Source organism: Notolabrus celidotus, chromosome 20 (assembly GCF_009762535.1).
Source record: "Notolabrus celidotus isolate fNotCel1 chromosome 20, fNotCel1.pri, whole genome shotgun sequence".
Taxonomy (NCBI): Eukaryota; Metazoa; Chordata; class Actinopteri; order Labriformes; family Labridae; genus Notolabrus; species Notolabrus celidotus.
The window spans coordinates 12,688,046-12,709,178 of record NC_048291.1 but is presented as its reverse complement, the minus strand read 5'-3'; the positions used below and the strand labels follow the sequence as shown (position 1 = coordinate 12,709,178).

Genomic DNA, 21,133 nt, shown 5'->3' with positions numbered 1-21,133 from the left:
ATTGATAATCTCCCTCGATCTGGGGCCCCACACAAGATCTCCTCCCGTGGGGTCAAAATGATCATGAGAACGGTGAGCAAAAATCCCAGAACTACACAGAAGGACCTGATGAATGACCTGCCGAGAGCTGGGACCAAGTAACAAAGGCTACCATCAGTAACACACTACGCCGAGAGGGACTCAAATCCTGCAGCGCCAGGCGTGTCCCCCTGCTTAAGCCAGTACATGTCCAGGCCCGTCTGAAGTTTGCCAGAGAGCATATGGATGATCCAGAAGAGGATTGGGAGAATATCATGTGGTCAGATGAATCCAAAATAGAACTTTTTGGTAAAAACTCAACTCGTCATGTCTGGAGGAAGAAGAATGCTGAGTTGCATCCCAAGAACACCATACCTACTGTGAAGCATGGGGGTGGAAACCTCATGCTTTGGGGCTGTTTTACTGCAAGGGGACAGGGCGACTGACCGTGTTAAGGGAAGAATGAACGGGGCCATGTATCGTGAGATTTTAAGCCAAAACATCCTTCCATCAGTGAGAGCATTGAAGATGGAACATGGCTGGGTCTTCCAGCATGACAATGATCCCAAACACACCGCTCGGGCAACGAAGGAGTGGCTCTGTAAAAAGCATTTCAAGGTCCTGGAGTGGCCTAGCCAGTCTCCAGTCCTCAACCCCATAGAAAATCTGTGGAGGGAGTTGAAAGTCCGTGTTGCCCAGCAACAGCCCCAAAACATCACTGCTCTAGAGGAGATCTGCATGGAGGAATGGGCCAAAATATCAGCTACAGTGTGTGCAAACCTGGTGAAGACTTACAGGAAACGTTTGACCTCTGTCATTGCCAACAAAGGTTATGTTACAAAGTATTGAGTTGAACTTTTGCTATTGACCAAATACTTATTTTACACCATAATTTACAAATAAGTTCTTTAAAAATCCTACAATATGATTTCCTGGATTTTCTTTTCATTTTGTCTCTCATAGTTGAAGTGTACCTCTGATGAAAATAACAGACCTCTCTCATCTTTCTAAGTGGGAGAACTTGCAAAATCAGTGGCTGACTAAATACTCTTTTGCCCCACTGTACATTATGTTGCAGACTGACACAGCAGCTTCTTCAAGTGTCATTGAATGCATCTTTCAGTCTTCTCCAGTAGCTTAATGACAATTAAGGCTGCTACAATCTGCTTTTATTAGCACTTCATGAATTGACATCATTAAGAACAAGGCGGCAAAGTGACTGATGTATCTTGTATGGATGAATCTGAAGGGAATTATCACCTGAATCTAATTTTGGTGTCCGATCGCAAATCTTCCAGCAATGTCCTCTATTATCATTGTTTTTCAGTCACAGCAGGTGGTAGCTGTTTTCAGTGAAAAAAAATGTTTGAAAATGCACAGCACAAAAAAACAAAAAGACCCATTTGTAACGATCTGTGTAAGATGTTGGAGCATGAAGCAGATAGAAAGCGAGATGGTATTCTCAGGATTTGTTTGAGACCAAAAACAGTGGTAAAACAGAGCAAATTTTGAACCAAGTTAAATGACACTGGCCAAATGAATGATGACTTTGCTCTATAACTGCTGGATTTTTAAAGTGGAATCAATTTCTGATTTTCATAACAACTTAACATATGATACGTCATGGCTGTGTTGTAGATATGAAAGACCATTCTTCCTTTTCTTATTTTTTGAACTACTTTCTTAGTCTTTACTTCGGGATGGGACAACATGAGAGGAATGAGAGTCCAAATGAGTGTGAGAGTGTGGGATGATGTTCAGTGAACAGCTGAGGGTGGAAGATGGACACAGTGCTGCAGTCAGAAAGACCTCAGTTTCCAATACATGGGACCCAGGATTTAACTACTTAGTTGAACCTCTGCCCAATGTTCTTGCTTATCCTAGTTTGTTTGCTCTATTCCTCTTTCTCCTACTGTGAATCCTCGAGGCTTTCGCTGTACCACAGTTTGAAAGACTAAAATAATCTAAATGAATGCTTGCTGCCCCACTTTGATGATCTAAAGAACACTTTCATTCATTTGAGCTACTGACAGCTCTTTGGTATAATTTCCCAGGCCTCTTTCCCTTTCCTGGTACTTATTATAAACGTGGTTCTCAGTAACCAGCTGCCTCAAGTAAGACATGATATCAGATTCAGCTGGAATTGTGTACTTGACCTTTTCTAACTTAACTGCTGAGCAAAGCTGCGCTGGGCAGCTGTGCAAAGTATATCCCTTCACGCCCTTTTTCTCTCATGTTTTTTTCTTTGCCCTGAGAGAGATATCTAATAAAGCAAGACTGGGTAATCTCCTTTGCTAAAGTGATTAATGTTAGTAATTTTCCATCATCATATCTTCCTGCACTGGCCTGGTGTTATCCTGACCCCAAACACATCAGCATGACCTGCTGTTTTATCACATGGAGTATCACATGGGTATTGAAGAGAATCAACCATGTGGCTATAAAACAGAAGACAGTGTATATCCTGGTGCACAATGTTATTTTTCTCAGATAACTTGTCCACCTTTGAGCCTACAGAAGAATACTTGATAAGCCACACTTTGATATCAGCACGGAGCAGAACTCAGCTGCAAAAACCCACTGTGATGAATGATCTTTCTCTTCACTCTGGATCTATTTCTTTTTGCTCAGCAGCATGCATTAGCTGTCCGGAGAGCCATTTGTGCCGTTGGGAGACTCACATGCACACACACATTTAACGCTCACACCTCCCTCGGTTTGCGGTGTGAATGCTATTCTCAAGGGATGTTCTGTCAGTCAGCAAAATGCACAGTATGTGCCCCAGGCTCAGTGGAGTATTATGTTAAATGTGACCTTGACTAGGATAAATAAGGCTGGTATTGAGGTTGTGCTTTAAGAAGTGGGTATGAAGAAATGAAGGAGAGAAAGAACAAGATAAGTAGATGAATTTGCCCCAACTGTGGTCCATTTCTGCTGTAAGTGAAGGTGCTTTCATACCTGTAGTGCTGTTGATATGTTCCATTATTGAGTTGTAGTTAGACTGTGTCTGGTTAAACCGGCATGTAACGACTCAACTAGAGCAGAGGCATATGAGCATTAGACTGCAAGGAGGAATGAAGGCTGGTGGTGCTAGCTCTGCTAACATGAGCCACACTTGGCAGACTTCTATTACATTGTTTAACCACAGATTCTGTGATACCCTGTTAAATAAATTGTGCTCAAATCCATTTTTTATCCAAGTGCTTTCTTTCCTTTAGACTAGTTGGTCTCTGATGCACCCACTTGTTACCATATTAACAAAAGGTTAACAATTGTGGCCTCAAAGATTGCTTGCTACCAGATCTCAAATCAGCAGACATATTTTGCATTTGTAATCAAGCTGCAACTTCAGTTTTGAAATCCTAGTTACATTAGCTTTAGTGACAGATATTAATTTTTTATGGCCATCTTGGTTATGTTGTGTGGTCGCGACCATTGCTGTACAGATAGCCTTTACAGCAGCCAAGATTAACTGTGGCCTGAGTTTAACTGAACCAAAGGGTGACATAAATGAACCATAAGCAAAGAAGGAGAGGCCGTGCAGATTTAAACCTCATGTGCTGTGTTTGTGTGTGCGTGTGCGTGTGCATGTGTGTGTGTGTGTGTGTGTGTGTGTGTGTGTGTGTGTGTGTACTGCCAGTCTACACACTGCAGTACTTGACCCGAAAGTTTAACAGATTAGTTTCTTCCTCTTCATATACAGTTTGTATAGCTGTCTCCTCTCCCGGCCAGTAGTCAATACTTGTCCTAATTTTCATGTAGACTATTTGAGTCCAAATCATAATGCACACATAGCGATCAGCTCTGCTTTAGAAAGACAACAGGGTCGACAGTGAAGTGAGGATCTCTCAGTGGAGTGGCTTTCTACTATGAGGGGATGAAGGGCAGACATACGGCTATTGCATGGTAAGGCTACAGCTGCAGCTGTTTTGATGCCTTATAAAACCATTGATGAAAAAAATCCCTGGATTGCTTTTCCAGGCATACTGAGATCTGTTTGCCTCTCATCTGGAGTTTGTGAGGGGACAGCCAGGGGAACAGAGGAGCCTGGGGGCACTCAGAGCTGCTGTATTGTATTGCAGTGACCGAGCACTGTTTGGAATACCTTGGCTCTGCATGGTAGATTACAGCTCTACCAAGAGAGTAATGGCATAATACATTATGCTGCATTTTACAGTATCACCCTGCACTGTGTATTACGGTTCAGCACGGCATGTCATTGCGGCCTGCAGCAAGACAATCTCTCCATCAATCATTTTTGGCTATATCATAGTAAACAAGTCTGCAGAGCTTCAAGATTTCTTGTCAGGCTCTGCAAACATCAGGCTGTTGTGGCAAGGTTATTGAAGGTCTGTGATGTGGTGATTAGCTGGATTTCATAGCTGCAGTCATTTTGGTTATCTGCTGTGTCACACTGTTACGCAGCAGGATCGGACTACCTCGACTTGTTCAGGAGGAGTTGTACAGCAAGGGAAGTGCTTGCTTCTTCAACCCAGCAAGCAATAACAGATTAGTACTCCAGGGGTGTAATGACTTTCTGGATCAAGAGTAGAAAAGCAGAAAGCATATCATTCCAAGGGCAATTGATCTTGTCAGCACAGCTCAGAGATATTTCTATTGAGCTAATACTGTTAAAGATTTTCGTCTGGACATCAATGTATCCTGATGTGCTCTATTTAATCCTGACAAGTGTATCCTGCACACCCTGCAGTGCACCTATAAGAGACTGCTGTCCTATTGGCTCAATTGTACTGAGTCCTGCCTCTATTAGTCTGACAGAGATGACCCAGAGTGAGAGTTTGATATCACTGCCAACACAGTCTGTCTGATAAGAAGGCACACATGTAAGTTGCCATCATGGTGGCCTACAGCAAAAACACAGCATAATAATGTGGCATTTGTGGTACAACATGCTACACAAAGTGCTGCCTTGCTCACACTCATTCACTTCGCTTGGAGGCCTCTGGCCTTTTCATTTAATAAGCTAAGCACACAAATCAATACCAGTGGCAGTGCTGAGTAAGGGTTGTGTTCAGGTGTTAAGTCGCCAGCAGTGATGAAGAGTTACCAATGATATTATAATTACTGGAGATGTCATTATTTAAAACTACTATATTTTAGTTTGACGTGAGTATAGTTTTGTAATATTTAAGTATTTTTATCATAGATTAATCCGATGATTTTCCTTCAATCATCCAATCACAGTATTACGATTAATTTCAGAATGTTGATAATTAGATTTACAAATGATTAATGTCATCCAAAGGTAATTTATCAGAGTAATAATACGAGCATACTTCCTCTAACATAAAAAATGTTCCACTTCTCCCATCAGTGTAAAATGAATATCTATAGGTTCTGAGCTGTAAGACAAATGTCAACTCCCATGGTTGTCTCTGGGAACTGACTAAGCGGCAACCTCCGTCTAAAATATGGGTCCAATGCGGAAGTGCTAAAAACTGCAGTTCATCGAGGATCCTCTTGAGGCTGGCTCTGGATGTACCAGAAGTCACATACACATGAATGGGGAAAAAAGACGATCTTTAAGCAGAAATAAAAATGTTTTACAGCCTGGTCACAAAAGACGAGTGTAGTCTGGATAGCTAATTTCTCGATCGGCAACACTGTAGGGGGTGGTGAACTTTTTTCTAAGTGGTACTTTCAAAGATAATGAGATTACAAGTCTTCCAATGAGAGGCATAGCTGACTTGATTGACTGGCGGGAACACTGTAGCTGTTGGCTAGGAAGCTAAAACTCCGCCTGTTTATGTCACACTCGCTCAACAGCAGCCAATATGGCTCCCGCCGTCAGTTCAATACAGCGCTTCAGAAACAGATGGGTGACGTCACGGATCCTAAGTCCATATTTTATACAGTCTATGGAACTGATGCTATTTTCAGTTATTTCGTAGGGTTCGAACTGAAAACGGGAAAAAAAGCATTCAGTTTCTCTGCCCCCTCTGCTTGGAATGCCCTCCAATCTGAACTGAAACTGTCAGCATTTGTTTCATTGGAAGCTTTCCGCTCTATCTTAAGAAACGACAACGGAAATCCTTCGAGCAGTGCCTGTGTTCTTAAATTGTAACTGTAAAATAACTTCTGCACTTTATTTATCAATTGCTTGTATTTTATATTTTAATGTTTGTTGTCGTTATCTTCTGTTTGTTTACTATGACGTGTGTTGCTGCCTCTCTTGCCCAGGTCACCCTTGCGAAAGAGGTCTCGATCTCAATGGGGTCTTTATCTGGTTAAATAAAGGTTAAATAAAGTAGTCTTAATTGCTTTTATAAGACTACTTTCAGCTATCAGATACTGTATACTGACACAAGGATGAATAAACCTTACATGTTGCAGTAAAAACACAATTGATTGGATAGACATGGGAAAAATCACTGCCTCATCATAAACAGGAGGAAATCGGCAGATAAGTAAGAGGTGTCACTTTTGTCCACAGGGGAGGCCAAAATGGAGTATAAGCCTAAAGGTACTCACTGGAGCTTTAATACAGTAATGTATTTTTTTGTACAATGTATTTTAGATACATGTAATGTCATGCCACTTTGTTATGTTATACGTTTTATAATGTTAACTTGTCAGGACAGCCTGAGTTTGTTAAGGAATCTTCTCACTGCATACTCAGTCATTGCATAAGGCATGTCAATCTGCAGTCGAACACAGAAGGAATTGTCATATATGGAAATGTGCTGAGAAAATCTGCTTGTATATTTTCCTGCTTCTCTTGAAAACAAGGAAAAAAATACAGGCGAACAGAGGAGAGCAGAGTAAAGGAGAGAAGGAAACAGGAGAAACAGACTGAGACAGAACGATGGATAGAGTTGCCCCTTCAGGTTCATACTGTTCAGGGCTCCACCTGGCTCACAGTCATAACACCTGCCTCTCCATAACCATGGGAGAAGACGTTTCACATCTGCAGCAATACACACTTACTCCAGTTTTGCATCCCGGGCCTGCCAAGGCTAATTACCATGGCAACGGGCAATTGACTAGGGTGAGGGTCAGCTGGTAACTGGAGGCTTTTCTCAGATGGATTGACTGGTGCAAGGACTTGGAGAAAGGGGCGCAATTGGCTCTATTCTGCCGAGGTTCAGATGCTAAAAGCCAAGCAAAGGCCTGTTTTGTTGTCAAGCAAGCAAGAAGGGGCCTCAACACGGGCAGAGATTCTTCCTAGTAGCTCTAAGGAACACCTACACAGGACCCAAAAATGTGTTTTCCAGGTTCTTTAAGAGTTGTAAACTTTGAAAGTGACACGGAATTCAAGGCAGCTGTTTGTGTCTTCAGTTTCTGTTACTAACTTTTTTTTTGGGGGGTTCTTGGTTTGAAACCCTGCTCGACTCGAGTTGTGTATGGGGTTGAGCTTTCTCTCCTCACTGCCATGCCGATGTTCAGGGTGATAAATTGCTATCACGAGTCACTGATGCATCCTAAGCTTTTCTCCTTTGTAATCAAGGGTATAGAAAAATACCAGCACTCCTCCTCTTACAGATACACACCAGCCTTCACTGACAATGACTGATGAACAGCTCACTCTTAAGGTGACACCCACAATAACCCCCACCCATCCTCCGACAAGTACACAGTCTCTTGCACACATTTGCTTTTTGCATTTCTGTTAGTGCAAATGCAAACAGTCACACATGCATCCACAGTCTGGCCATATTTCTGAGCTGCAGTCACTCGTTAGTGTGCACAGCAGGAGGTGAGTGTGTGATAAATGGCTGTGTGAATAATGAATAAGGAGAGATGACGGGGAGCCAGTCCACCCTGGAGCACTACACAGCACTCAGCCTGCACAGATTGACTGTGTGTGTATGTGTAATGTACAGTAAAAGTGTTTCCCCCCTCAATTTCTGTGTGTATTTGTGTCCATTATGCATACCTAAGGCCTTTATTATTAGCACCCCAGGCTGTGAAATACATTTGGTCTCTTGCCTCCTGCTTTCAGTATGACAGAAGCTTCTATTTGGAAAAGCCTTGTCTCGTACACCCTCTCTCTGTGCTGTTGTGCTTTATATAATACAGCAAGATTCTTAAATAATGAGACATTTTTTGGCTCACTTTGGAAAGCTATATCTGTCTTTGTCCCCGTCCACCCCTGCTTTTCACTTACTAGTAACACATTTCGCTTGTCTTGATGGCCCAAGTGTTGCATGAAGAGAAAGTGTGTTATGTGAGTAGTAGAGCTCAAACAGGGAAGTCAATGAATCAATCAGTCAGTGAACACAATATGTGCGGATGTCAGTTCTGTTTACCGGGATAATGGAAGTAACAAAAGAACAATTTGCTGGGCGCCCATTCAGGCATGTGGTCTTTTGAGTTCTGGTAACAAGTGAGAGGCACACACTACTTTTTATTTGTTTTATCATTCAAATAGATTATTCCTTAGAGAAAGATGAATCATACTTAATTTTCGATCCAACGACAGTGCAATGTGGACTATAGCCTCTGTACATAGAGTGACTGCTCTATAGGGGTGGGAATTGATAAGATTTGATCAATGTCAATGCCATTGTCGATTCTGCTTATCAATCAAATTCCTTATCAATTCTCCTAAAGATTCCTGAGTATTTTTTTGAGGGTGAAAAAAAGTAATTCTACACAGTCTTCTGCACCAAAAGTAACCATTTAATTTTTCCAAAATTATGTATGCACAAGACTGATCATGAACATATTTAACTTGAACATACTGAAAAATAGGTTGACCTCATTCTCGAGCCTGGAGGAAAATACTTTGAATTGGAGAGGAAAAATGCTTTCCCTCCGGGGGTCATCGCGGAGGTATTTTACCAACTCTCTGTGCCTCTTTTCGGTCGCGTGAGTCCGGACGTGGCCCCTGGAGCCTGGAGGAAATACTTTGAATCCTCATGGTTGAAGGAGTTTCTGCGTTGCGAGTATGTGACGTAATGCAACGTACTTCGACGCGGCGTGACGTCGTGCAGTGAAATTAATTGTTAAGACGAATTGATAACTTTTGAGGTGTACAATTCTAATGGAATTGATAATTGGAACCAGTTCTAAGTCGGATCCAGTTTTCAAATCCCACCCCTACTGCTCTACCACCTGAGCTAAATCTATCAAACCAAAAATAGACTGAAGGAAATGTATTGATGCATGTTTGCTTAGGGCATCTGCTCTTTGCAGTGAAACCCCTGACTGTGATGAGTTGCAGTCCTTGCAGTACCTTCAGGTGTATACCTGTGCATCTAGCAGGTTTCTTCATCATGGATTTTACTTGTTTTTGTCTGACAGTTATGTTACAGGTTATATCATAGTAAATGTGAGTAAATTCAACAGCGGTGATACTTATCCATGGGTCTGTATATTACTGAGCTGTGAATTTTACAGAGAAAAGAATGAACTTGTCTTTAACTTGGCTGATGACCCCTTAACCTGAGAAACTGACTGCATTATCTCTCATTACCTCACCTGAAATATTCAAGGAGTATTGGCCGATATCTACATGAATGTTATGAAGTGATGTGTCACAATGTTAATGTCAGCCAGTCTTAGAAGCTGATGTGGCTAGCTCATCTCTCCGACTCAGGCTCAGCAGCTCCCTGGTTTGGCTTTAGTAGGGGACATCCCCCCTAGTCCCCTGTATCTGTCATCTGCACCTCCACCTACGTGCTTTACAGCCCCAAGAGTCCCCCATGCTGTCCTTCTTAAGGCCATTTCTGATATACTGCTCTTGTGTGTGTGTGGTGTGTGTGTGTGTGTGTGTGTGTGTGTGTGTGTGTGTGGTGTGTGTCTGTGTGTGTGTGTGTGTGTGTGTGTGTTTGTGTTAGGTACCTGATATATTCCCAACAAGGTCATTCCCCTTCCTTTATCACTTTCAGTGTCTTTGGTCACTCTCCTTGTCGCTTTCTTTCCTGTTTATTTTATTTTGCCATGCCCTCCATCTTTTTGCTGTCTCATTCTGTAGCTGTTGAGTCAGAGAACTGCCTCTGCTGTTCTGTAATGACCCCTTTATCAACAACCAATGTTTATCTTCACAGGCAGCATATCACAGTGTTGTCTGTCTTACTTTCTTGCTTGACCATGGTAGTAGACTGAGCCGGTCATCTTTTGCTTTTTGAAAGGAGGCATGTCAGCCGTGCAAACACCATAAGCATACGCACAGCTTGTTCAGTGCCTCTTCTGTGTCCTCTTTTACTCTCTGTGTATCATCAGCTTGCTTTAGATAAAGAGTCCTCAGGAGAGTGGCACAACTCTCAGCAGAAGATCCACGCACTTTTTCATCAATCAATCCCCTGCTGTAGATACCATTACTCAAAATGTTCGAGCAAGCAGAGTCTGAGTATTAAAGCATAAGAGGATAAAAGGTGAAGCATAAGCTGTTTGCTTTGATCATTTACCCAGAGCCACGAACTCAGCCACTGTTTAATCAGCAGGGGCGCTGCTCATAGTCGTGGGTCAATAGCACCTCAGTGTGAGATAATTCAGCACGGGATGAAATTGAATTTCAGTTAGATGCAAGTATGTCACAGAGAAGATATAACTGTGTTTTGTTTCAACTCCGGACAGAAATATGTTGGCAATAATTCCATTGTATCTTAATTTGCCCTTTCTTGATTCAAGGAGAAATAAGCCCTAAGCAAGTTTTAAAGTCCGTTTTACTCTTTAGTTTCGTTTAATTAGTGAAAAATAAAGAGCCCTAATGAATTTTTCTTTTAATATGGGATCTATTACAGAACCATTGAAAAATATTAAGTGTTGCATAAAAGAAGTAATTTCTCCTGCAGGAGACTCAAGAGGGAGAAGAATGGCATTATAAGGTCTGGGACAAAATTGGTTTTGATGTTGAAGATAGGACATACAACTCCAGTTTCAAAAAAGTTGGAACGCTATATAAGATGTAATACAAACGGAATTTGATGGTGTTTTTTTGCAATATTTAACCCCTATATTTGATAATATTTTACATAAACAGTAACATTTTTCAGATTTACACATTTGAGATGTTGTCTTTGGGGTATTTTCAATTGTTATAGGTGTTCAATGAGTTTTGAATCTTCAAAATCTGTATTAGTAACATTCTACACTATGTCACAACTTTTTCAGTACAGGTATTAAAAATGAATTGAAGGAGACATCATACACGAGCTGGCTGTAATCGTTAAAATTTCTAGGAGAGATCCGAATCATACATTTTGATGCCCGGGGGCTTGAACTAATCCTTTATGTGTAGGAAATAAGAAAATATGCTTATGATACTATCTAAAAAATCATTATCACGCAGCTAAACATGGTGTTGTTACAAAGCTCATAAAACTTGACATTCTGCAGGGAGAGAAATTACAATGCCACCCACAACGTCAGTTTCTTGTTATCTCAGGAGTTTACTGTCTCAGGATTTCCCGCTGTACTACAACTGCAAAGGGGCTCATACCTTTGCAGTGCAAGGTAGATCACCACTGAAAGGAAACTGATTTGTGAAATCTTTTGAACAAGGGGACTGCCCAGGTGTGCCGAATTGCATTGGGTCAATAATAAAGAGACATAAGACGAGGTGTGCAGGGGATTAGCATTTAGAGGAGCATGCATGGATGAAGGACTTGACAGGAAGAGGAGGATGGTGTTAAAAGACGAGATGCAAAGTGAGTCTGAGCTTCTGGGATGATGTCAGTCGTGGCAAACACTTGGCAGAAAAGAAGAGCCTCTAAGCCTGTGCTGTGATGAGGCAAATGAATATCGGTTTGGACACAAAAGAACGAGGGGAGGATAGTTGGATTTTGGATGGACACAGGGAGAGACAGGACAGCGAGTTACAGTGATTGACAAAACGGGGAGAAATCAACAGGCCACTGAAGGCTGGAGAGGGGGTTGTTAAAGATTTTGGAGGGATGTCAACTGTATCTGCTGTTCTGCCAGCAGACCATGGCAGCCTCAGCCTATCAAGGATGACGGGATCAGAAGCTCAGAATACAAAATGAGTATGTACGAGACAGACACAGCCCAGCCTGAGTTACAGACTTTGGAGTGATGTCAAGTGTTTCTTTTGTCTTTTCGAGTGTTCCGCGAAGGGGTTGGATGAATCCAGGATAAAAACCACAAGCCAATGTGGAACTTTTGTTTTGGTGTTGTTTCTGTTTACAGCAATGAGAGGAAGGATATTGACAGATTATGTTGATCACAATAGGAAGAGAGATCTTATAAAGACATGCTGTGCCCGAACAGTTTGTTTGTGTGTAAGCTGAGCAGTATTCTGACGTCATTCACAGTTCAGGGATGTGTTTTTCTCCCAAACAGGGAGAGCAAATGTGCTGAGAAAGCCCAGCTGTGTGCAAGACTTGCTGATTCTTATTATGAAGCTGGTTTTGTATAACCAGACCAAAAGGTCACTATGGGTTATCTGGAAGTCTTAATGTTTGTGAAAAAACTCATTGGTTAGCTGTGTGTCGATTAGTTTGACAGTTTTGCATCCTACCAACAGTCTGTTCTGTATAGCAACAGTTGCTATCCTGAATGTTGCCATGACAATGACCTATCCTAATCCTAATCAAACTCTATCTTATATGCTCAATATTCAAAGAATCACAGCATAAAAGAAGAGACAATGAACATTATGAAGGAAAAAAGTATAAAAACTATAAAAGGAGCTGAAGCTTGCAACAGTGTGCCTACTTGGAAGCCCTAAAGCTCTGAAAAAGAATGATATTACTGAAAAGCCAGCTCTTGAAATAAAGTCAGCACTGCATATTCATCTATGCAAAGCAGGAGGCGTTCTGCTTCCCTCTGAAATAACTAAAACTGCAGCAGACTAAGATCAAATTATCAAAAGAGCTGATATGTAGTGTTTCATTATGTCTTTTTTTTTGGGCAAATGTCAGTTTTTGAAAAAATACATCCTATTTCAGTAAGAAGCAGTAACCAGGGACACAAAGATGAGGACAATGGAAGGACTTAGTGATTGGTGTATTTTGAGATAGAGAGATACAGATGTAACTTCATTTGGAGAAATTGATATTGCATTGATAATGGAAGTCTTCAGCGGAAATATTATTATGAAACCATTAGAAAAAAACAACTGAATAGGGATGGTTTTAGGCTAATCATATAAATTAATCACATGGATCATAAAACCTTGCTAACTTGAATTTCCATGAAGCATCCCTCTATAATCACAACCAGCTTGCAATGATCTATTTCCCCTTCAATGATAAGAGCTGTCACAACCTCAGTGGAAATAGTGCATCAAACAGACAAATCTTGGTTGTTTTGCTGTATTTTCATACATATAAGCCTCAATCTACTCAAATCTATCACTTAAATAAAACATAATACTTGGCAATGATATGATGTTCATGTAAACCCAAACCCGAATTTGGCACTTTTTGCTTGTTTATCTTTGTAATAAATGGAGGAAATTAAGAAACATCTTCTCCTCTTTATTATTCATAAGACAGTCTGTTGAAGACACAGTCTGTGTGACACCGTCTCTTCAATCTAATTTGAAGAAGTGGATAATTCTGCTCACTTTCTTAAACACTGTTAACTGCCCCTGAAGGAACCGGGGCTCAGCAGAAGTGTTCAGCTGTATAAAGGAAGGTCAGTGCTTGCCCTCCCCCACTCCAAGCCATCCTTGGCTCATACACACACACATGCACACACATGAACACACATGCACACACATGCACACACATGCACACACATGCACAAGCTCTCTGCTTCTCCTTTGCTGTCAGAAATGACAGTGTGACTCCCTTGGGGATTCCTTATGAAAAATGCACAAGTGCCTTTCATGTTTCTGACTGAATGGGTTCACTCATAGACAGCACACACAAAAGATTTCACCCCACCTCTACTGCCTCAATTCTGCCTTTATTTTCTCAGTCCAAACCTTTTCTACCATGCAGAATCTTCCCCCAAATCTCTGTCACCTCATCCTCTGATCCCTCTCTCCTCTCCCCTGAGAACCATGCTGCAGTAATGAAGTCTTTCTAAACAGCCTGTCATATTGGACAGGTTTCCTCCTGCTCCTTCTGCCCTCTTCCCCCCCTGTCCAGGGACAGGATGTACAGTGTATCCCAGGACAGGGACGCAGTGGAGAGAGAAGGTTGGGGCTGCTTGCTGGCACTGCCAGCTGGCATAAAGAGCTGCCTGGCCTAGCAGTGTTTCTGTGCGCCACCTGCTCCACTGCCCTCCTGCTCTGATACCTCGCCCTGAAAGGCAAACCCATCATTATTGGAAGATAAGGTACTTGATATGCTTGTGGGTTTTTTGTGTGTTGGTGCTGATCTCAGCATATATGCTAGTTCCCCTTCACTCTTGGTTGCCCTCTGTGTTCTGCTGCTTTTAGTAAACCTCCCCGGGACATTAACATTGGCTGCTTAGTCCCACTTGGGTTGTAAAGGGAGTATTGAAAGGAGAGGTGTTGCTTTGAGATAAAGGATCACAGAGTTCCCTATTTATGGCTCATGTACCTGTAAAATTCATGTTTTTTTTGCTGCATGTTTCACAGTAGATGTTTTTTTCTTTGGCCTGTTTATTATTTTAGATTGTTTAAATAAGAAATAAAAATAGCCACCTAGACTTTACCCATTACATGTGGACGACAAGTGTTGTAGTCGAGTCACCAAACCTCAAGTCTTAGTTCCAGACAAATCCAAGTTGATTATCCATTAACTGAGTCACAACTGAGGTTAGATCAAGCGGCAAACTCCGGTCTCAAACGATGAAGCCAATGCGGAAGTGCTATAAACTGCAGTACATCGAGAATCCGCTTGAGGCTGGCTGCAGAAACACCGGAAACTACGTAGATATGAATGGGAAAAAGACGATCTTTGCAGCATTAATAAACATGTTTACAGCCTGGTTCAAAAAACGTCTTGGCCCTATGAAGCTAATCTCTCTAATGGCACACACTGTACGGGGAGTGAATTTTTTTCTAACGTGAAGGTTCAGAAGATATTAAGATTACGAGTTTCGCCCAAATAAGGACATGACTGAGGTGACTCCCGGTCGGGAACACACAGCCATTGGCTAAGGGGCTCACACTACGTGACACTCTGCCTGGTTGAGTTCCGCATTACCAATATGGCTGCTGCCGTCGATTTGCTTCAAAACAGCTCTCAGGAACAGATGGGTGACATCACGGATACTACGTCCATATTTTATACAGTCTATGGGTCAGACCCTATTGCCTGAGGTTTTAAAAAGAGGGCCGCTGTTTCCCTCCAAACTATTCACCGTATGAACCTCGGCTGACTGTGTGGGACCTCCTCGATGTGTCGAAAACACATTTCATCCATTAACATTATTCTGACTGACCCCGTCAGTGTGTCTACAGACTTAAATGATCAGTTAAGTTATAATACTGTGCATCATGTGTAATTAAGCACCTTTCTTAATGAGGAGCCCCCCTCATCGATTGTGCTGCACTGGGATCACTGCAGATGTTGTATAAACTAAGAATACCTAGCATTAAACCACTCAATCAGTACAAAGATGTTGACGTTAACCTGCAAGAAGTTACCCTTGGCAGACCAGTTTGACGTGGTTTACGAACAGACTCTGTGATCTTGTGTTTAGCGGTATCAGATCAATTGTGCCTACTTTTGACTGTTGTCTGAGTGGGTTTCTTACTCCTGGACTAGTCAGTCATTCAGAATTAAAATTTTCTTTAAAAAACTTGGAAATAAGTCGCTTCAAAACCCAATTACTTGCAACTATAATGTTAAGAACATTTTCGCTGAGCTAATATAAAATCAGAGAAGAAGGCCCATTTTCTGATGGAGTTTCATGCAATCCAAAAAGTGTGTGCACACATGCTAGAACTCAACGATAATGGAGGTTTAAGGCACTTTTGCATTGACTTTACTTTTAAAATTAAGATACTACATCCACTTCTTTAATAAAAGACCATGTTATTTGCTGTTCGTTGTGTTTTTGTCACAAAAAGGTCAGTGTAAGGTTGCGTGCTGCCATGCTTTTTTAGTACTTGCTCATTTGCATTTAAGCCAATTCACTTGTACTCATCTCAGGGCCATTTGATATACCTCTGTTATTAAATTGACCACTGCAGTCACGACTTAGCTTGCATAAACCTTTTTTTGTATTTGTTTTGCACCCATTACCATTTGCACTGAGCCCCTTACAGCATCATTCAAAGTGGAGTTCAGGGGCGGCCGTTGTCCCAGAAGAGCTCAGATTTGCTATAAGGGGGAGGAGAGGAGTTGATGATGTTATTTGTTTTCCAAAGTGCTTTTCTCATGTCACTCTCTTCTGTCCTGAACAAAGGGGCTTGGAGAGGGAGATAATGTGACTGGGCTCTCATGGGAAAGGTTATCTACTGTTCCCTGTCAGCTGATAGCACAGGACAGGACACTTCAAGTCTAATAACGCCCAGAACCTTCAAGTAATGATGCTCTTCAATTTGCACAAGGTCAGCTGTATCACTGATTATTAAACAGATGTGCACAAAATGACAGATTGATAGCCATTCACACACTTATATGGAAAGAAATAAAAGACATGAAGCATGGAGCTTCATGACCTTTCCCCTGCTGTGAGGACTTTAGAGCACAGCTGCGTTCTGATGATGTTGGACCCTGCTGAGGTGGACGTGATGAGCCAGCTGTGGCCAGGCCAGTTTATTAGAGCCTCAGTTTACTGCCTGACAATACTGCAATTTCAGCTGCCACAAGGTTGGATCATAAAGATGCAAGATTATCCTAGAATGTCCAGGAACAGGCGCGTAAACATCTGGAGACACTTGAACTCATGTAACTTTTCATACAAACACATACAGATACCATTCTGTGCTCTACTGCAAGCCCCTACAGTTAATTTATCTCGCCCCTCTCTCTATTTGTCATGTGAAGTGATTTCCTGAAACAAGCTGTCCAACCACAGGAAGGGATCAATCAAACACACATCCTCATTAACCTTTTCAGAGAGATGGCCATGGATTACAGCCTTAAGGCACAGTTCTCTCCTTGAGTCTGACGAAGATGAGGGCGCTGAAATGTCTGAACTCAGGCCAGCACACATGTTAACTCTGACATAAATCAATGTGAAGGAGAGGGTAGACCACAGCTGATCTCCGGTCGCCTCACTTAGCTATCGTCTCAATATTATTTCCTTCAATTTTTAGAGTTTCATGTTTGGATTTTGACCTATTTCTTTTCATGTTACAGTCACCTCTTCTCCAGTTTAGTATTCCTGCCTGGCGTCTCTTGCTGCCTTTTTACCCTCTCTGATGGGCATATTATCCAGCTTGAAACATTTCATTATCTTCGATAAGCTATTACAGTGTTAGGGAATAGAGGCTGAATGGTCCAGTGATTTCTGTTTAGTTGGATTCCGCTCGGTCTCTGTGTTTTGAAGTTTGATTATTCTTCAGCAGAAACCATCACTTTTACAGCAGATGCAACGTTTGAATTCATTGTGACTGTAAACATTAATAAATCATACAGGGTGACTCACATACTTTAATAGCGTTTTCAGCCAAGATGGACATGAGTGTCTCTTTTAGTCAAATGTTGCCAATCTGGCCTGTAGTGTTTAGCCGTTCACACCTAATCTCCACCAAATCTGTACCCACAACTGTGAGACATTGTTTGACATTTCTTTGGTGTATTACATACATCATTTCAAGATATCTTTACCTCTGGTTTCTGTGCAGGTGAGGAATAAGAGGACGAGAAATGGAAGGAAAGAAAGATGTAATATGAAAGAGAGGAGGCAGTAACCCTGATGACCTATGAGCTGAAGCAGAAGTCCGTTTATGTCATGATGGGAGGCAGGGAGGGATTTGATTAGCAAACTAATGAAATCAGTCAACCCAGTGTATGTGTGTGTGTGTGTGTGTGTGTGTGTGTGTGTGTGTGTGTGTGTGTGTGTGTGTGTGTGTGTGTGTGTGTGTGTGTGTGTGTGTGTGTGTGTCACTCTCATTCTCATTCTCAGAAGCAGTCAGAAGCTCCTTCAGTTTTCTGCTGCCTCTTCTCTCCACTGTGTCACTCTGCTTCACTGATGCAGCGAATTAGTTCTTTGTTACTGCTGTTTACCATCCTCATTTCCTATCCCTGATTCCTCATCCACCTGGCTATCGACCCAGCTACAGTGAAACCGTCAATCTACACCTCCGCTTGATATGCATATATGTGTTTGACTGGATGTGTAGGTGGTAAGAGTGGGTGTTTTTTTAATTTTTTTTACAGTGTCTCATAATTGCAGTTGTATTTACATGAGTCCTTTTGTGCCCATGCTTTCTTATTTTCCTGTCATCTTCTGGAGCTGCTTATTTCACTGTTTCTCCCATAAGATTTGTTTCTGCTTGTGTATCCCCACAAATAGAACTGTGTGTCATATGTGTGGTCTCTGCATGTGAGTTTGTGTGTGTCACAGAGTGCAGCCCTAGGGGGCTTTGGCACAGGCGAGGTGAGGTGGCAGGCCTGTCTGAAGTACTTAAGCAGACAATGCTTAGGGCCCGAGGTTGTGGCTTCACTGACAGTTGAATTATGTGGCTGAGCACACTGTCGCAGGTACTCACTTATGCTGTTGACATACACACAGTTACTTGTCAATGCATTTGTGCCATGTCTCAATATTGCAGGCAGGCTAAGGGGAGAATGGAGAGGAGTTCAGACACTCTTTTTGTGTGTTCTGAATGGCTATGTTTTAGGGTATTCACTTAATATTTAAAAAATGTGCGCAATATGAGCCAATACAGATAAACGATGATAACCTGCTTCTGATAACCAATACCGATTAGACTTCCTATATATTTTTCTATTTTATTTTTTAGTATGTATAATTTATGCACATCCAATGGTAAGAAGCACAAAGATTTAGTGTTGCAAAGATGACGATCTTTTTTAATATTCTGTACTTACCAAGTCCTAGTGATGTCACTATTTTTTAACACAAAAACAACAAAGAACAGTTCTGACTCTTCAATTGACATGTGTTTGGACCATAGACTGTAGGAAATATGGACGTAGTATCTGTGACGTCACCCATCTGTTTCTGAAGTGCTGTTTTGAGGCTAATCGTCATCGGCAGCCATATTGCTGTTGAGCGATTGTAGCGTAAAGAGGCAGGCTTTGAGCCTCCTAGCCAACAGCTACAGTGTTCCTGCCTGTCAATCAAGTCAGCTGTGTCTCTCATTGGAAGACTCGTAATCTCTATATCTTCGAAATTGCTGCGTTAGAAAAAAAATTCACCACCCCGTACAGTGTGTGACGATCAAGAAATGAGCTATCCAGACTACACTTGTTTGTTTGTTTGTACCAGGCTGTGAACATGTTTATTTCTGCTGTAAAGATTGGCTTTTTTGAATTGGTGTGTATGTGGTTTCCAGTACTTCCGGAGCCAGCCTCAAGCCGGATCCTCAATGAACTGCAGTTTTTAGAACTTCCGCATTGGACTCATATTTTTTTTACTTGGGATACTTTAAACGTACATTAAATACGCTATTAGCAGGCAAAATCCATAGCCCCCTACCATGGGAAAAAATCACTGTAAATTTAGGGATTTTGTCATTAATTGCTTTAATTTTGGTTGTCTCTGGTAAACTTTCTGCAGTTCTTCAAATGCCTGTTGAATCAACACCATGGCACATTATGCGGCTACTGTTCCTTTGTATTTCTTTAATACATCTGTGTTATGATGATGGCTTTTCAGATGACTCAAAAGATTTGTTCTATTAAAACTTGAGACATTTCTTCCTCCTCTTGGAATGCTGGTGGCACATGTTTTCCTTGTTGAAATATCCTCTTTTAAAACTGTGAAAAACATCCACACAGGTGATGCCATTTTTACTCTTAGCTGCACTTGTTCGTCTCTATAGTGGATCACATACCGCCACCTACTGTATTGGAATGTGTATGCTTGTTAATAAGTATTTGAAAGCTATTTTTATGGGTGGTGTTATAAGATAAAAATTGTATTATCAGTATGAGAAATGATACAATATTCCCTTTATGTAACTGATAAACTATTGACCAAATTTATATCATACATGCATCCTTACTAAATGTGAATCCACTCCATGTCCCTCCCAGCAACAGAGCTGGCTGCAAAAACCCAAACAGGAAGTGAGCCATATGTCTATCATGGGGATTAAAATTTGCTCTGTGGGTGCATTGTGGGGATCTAGCAGTCTAACAATGTTAAAAAAAAAAAGAAAAGATATCTCACTGGGATTGTGATATACACAGGGTTGTGTATTTCAGGCCATCCTATTGAATGCTGTGAAGCAAGTAAATTAAAATGTGTTCTCATAAAGTTTGTCATGATTTCTGTTCAATTCATACAACTTTGTGTATCTCTTAGGAACTCTATCTGTGTAAAACACATTAGTGCAAACACATGACATAGTAGAACAGACTAAGAATAGCATAAAATACAGTTTTATAAAACTGTATTTTATTATATTTTATTTTATTTTGTATTTAAATTTTAGATATTTAAAAGCTGGAAGAGAGAAACAGCATCTCGTTTTTCCTGTATGTCTCGTATATACAGTGAAAATTGACAATAAAAACCTTTGAATCTTGAAAACTAGCTTAAGCATTGATGAGTCTAATTGAGGTAGGCATGAAGCCAGACATGGTGTGCTTGGTCTTGACAGGGGGAGGCCTTTATCTGTAGAAAAATACCTACTTTCATGTTTCCACATTTTTCACTGTTTTGGGAAAACTGTTCAGCTTGGAAGACTGAATTCAGAGCTAAAGGTTGCACAAACATGCACTCATACAAACACACACATGCATGCAGACACAAACACACATTCCTCATAGGAGTGATAGAAATGAAAACATGTTGATAAAAGTGGGAGTACGCAGGTGTTCAAATATTTGGCCCTGGCCTGATGTGTCTGACACTGTTACTGTCTCATGGTCACGGTGAGAACCTCACATGCATAAACTCTTCACAGGGATGCACGTGCACATGCCCTTGTGGTAAATGAAAGAGAAACAAGAAACAAGTAGGTATGATGGGAAGTAAATAAATAATAGAGGACAAAATAGATGTTTGTGCCCATGAGTGAGTTGTGTTAGTCTCTTACGCACTCTCTGTTACTCTTTACTAAATCCTGCACATATGTTTGAACTTTTATTTATGTATATATTTATGGAAACGAGAATGACTC

At 41.3% G+C, this 21,133-nt stretch overlaps 1 protein-coding gene across 2 annotated transcripts in view; it reads left to right on the top strand.

The window, feature by feature from the left end:
• Positions 1-21,133, top strand: part of LOC117832891 (adenylate cyclase type 9-like) — a 40,379-nt gene that overhangs the window by 7,553 nt on the left and 11,693 nt on the right. The window lies entirely within an intron of this gene.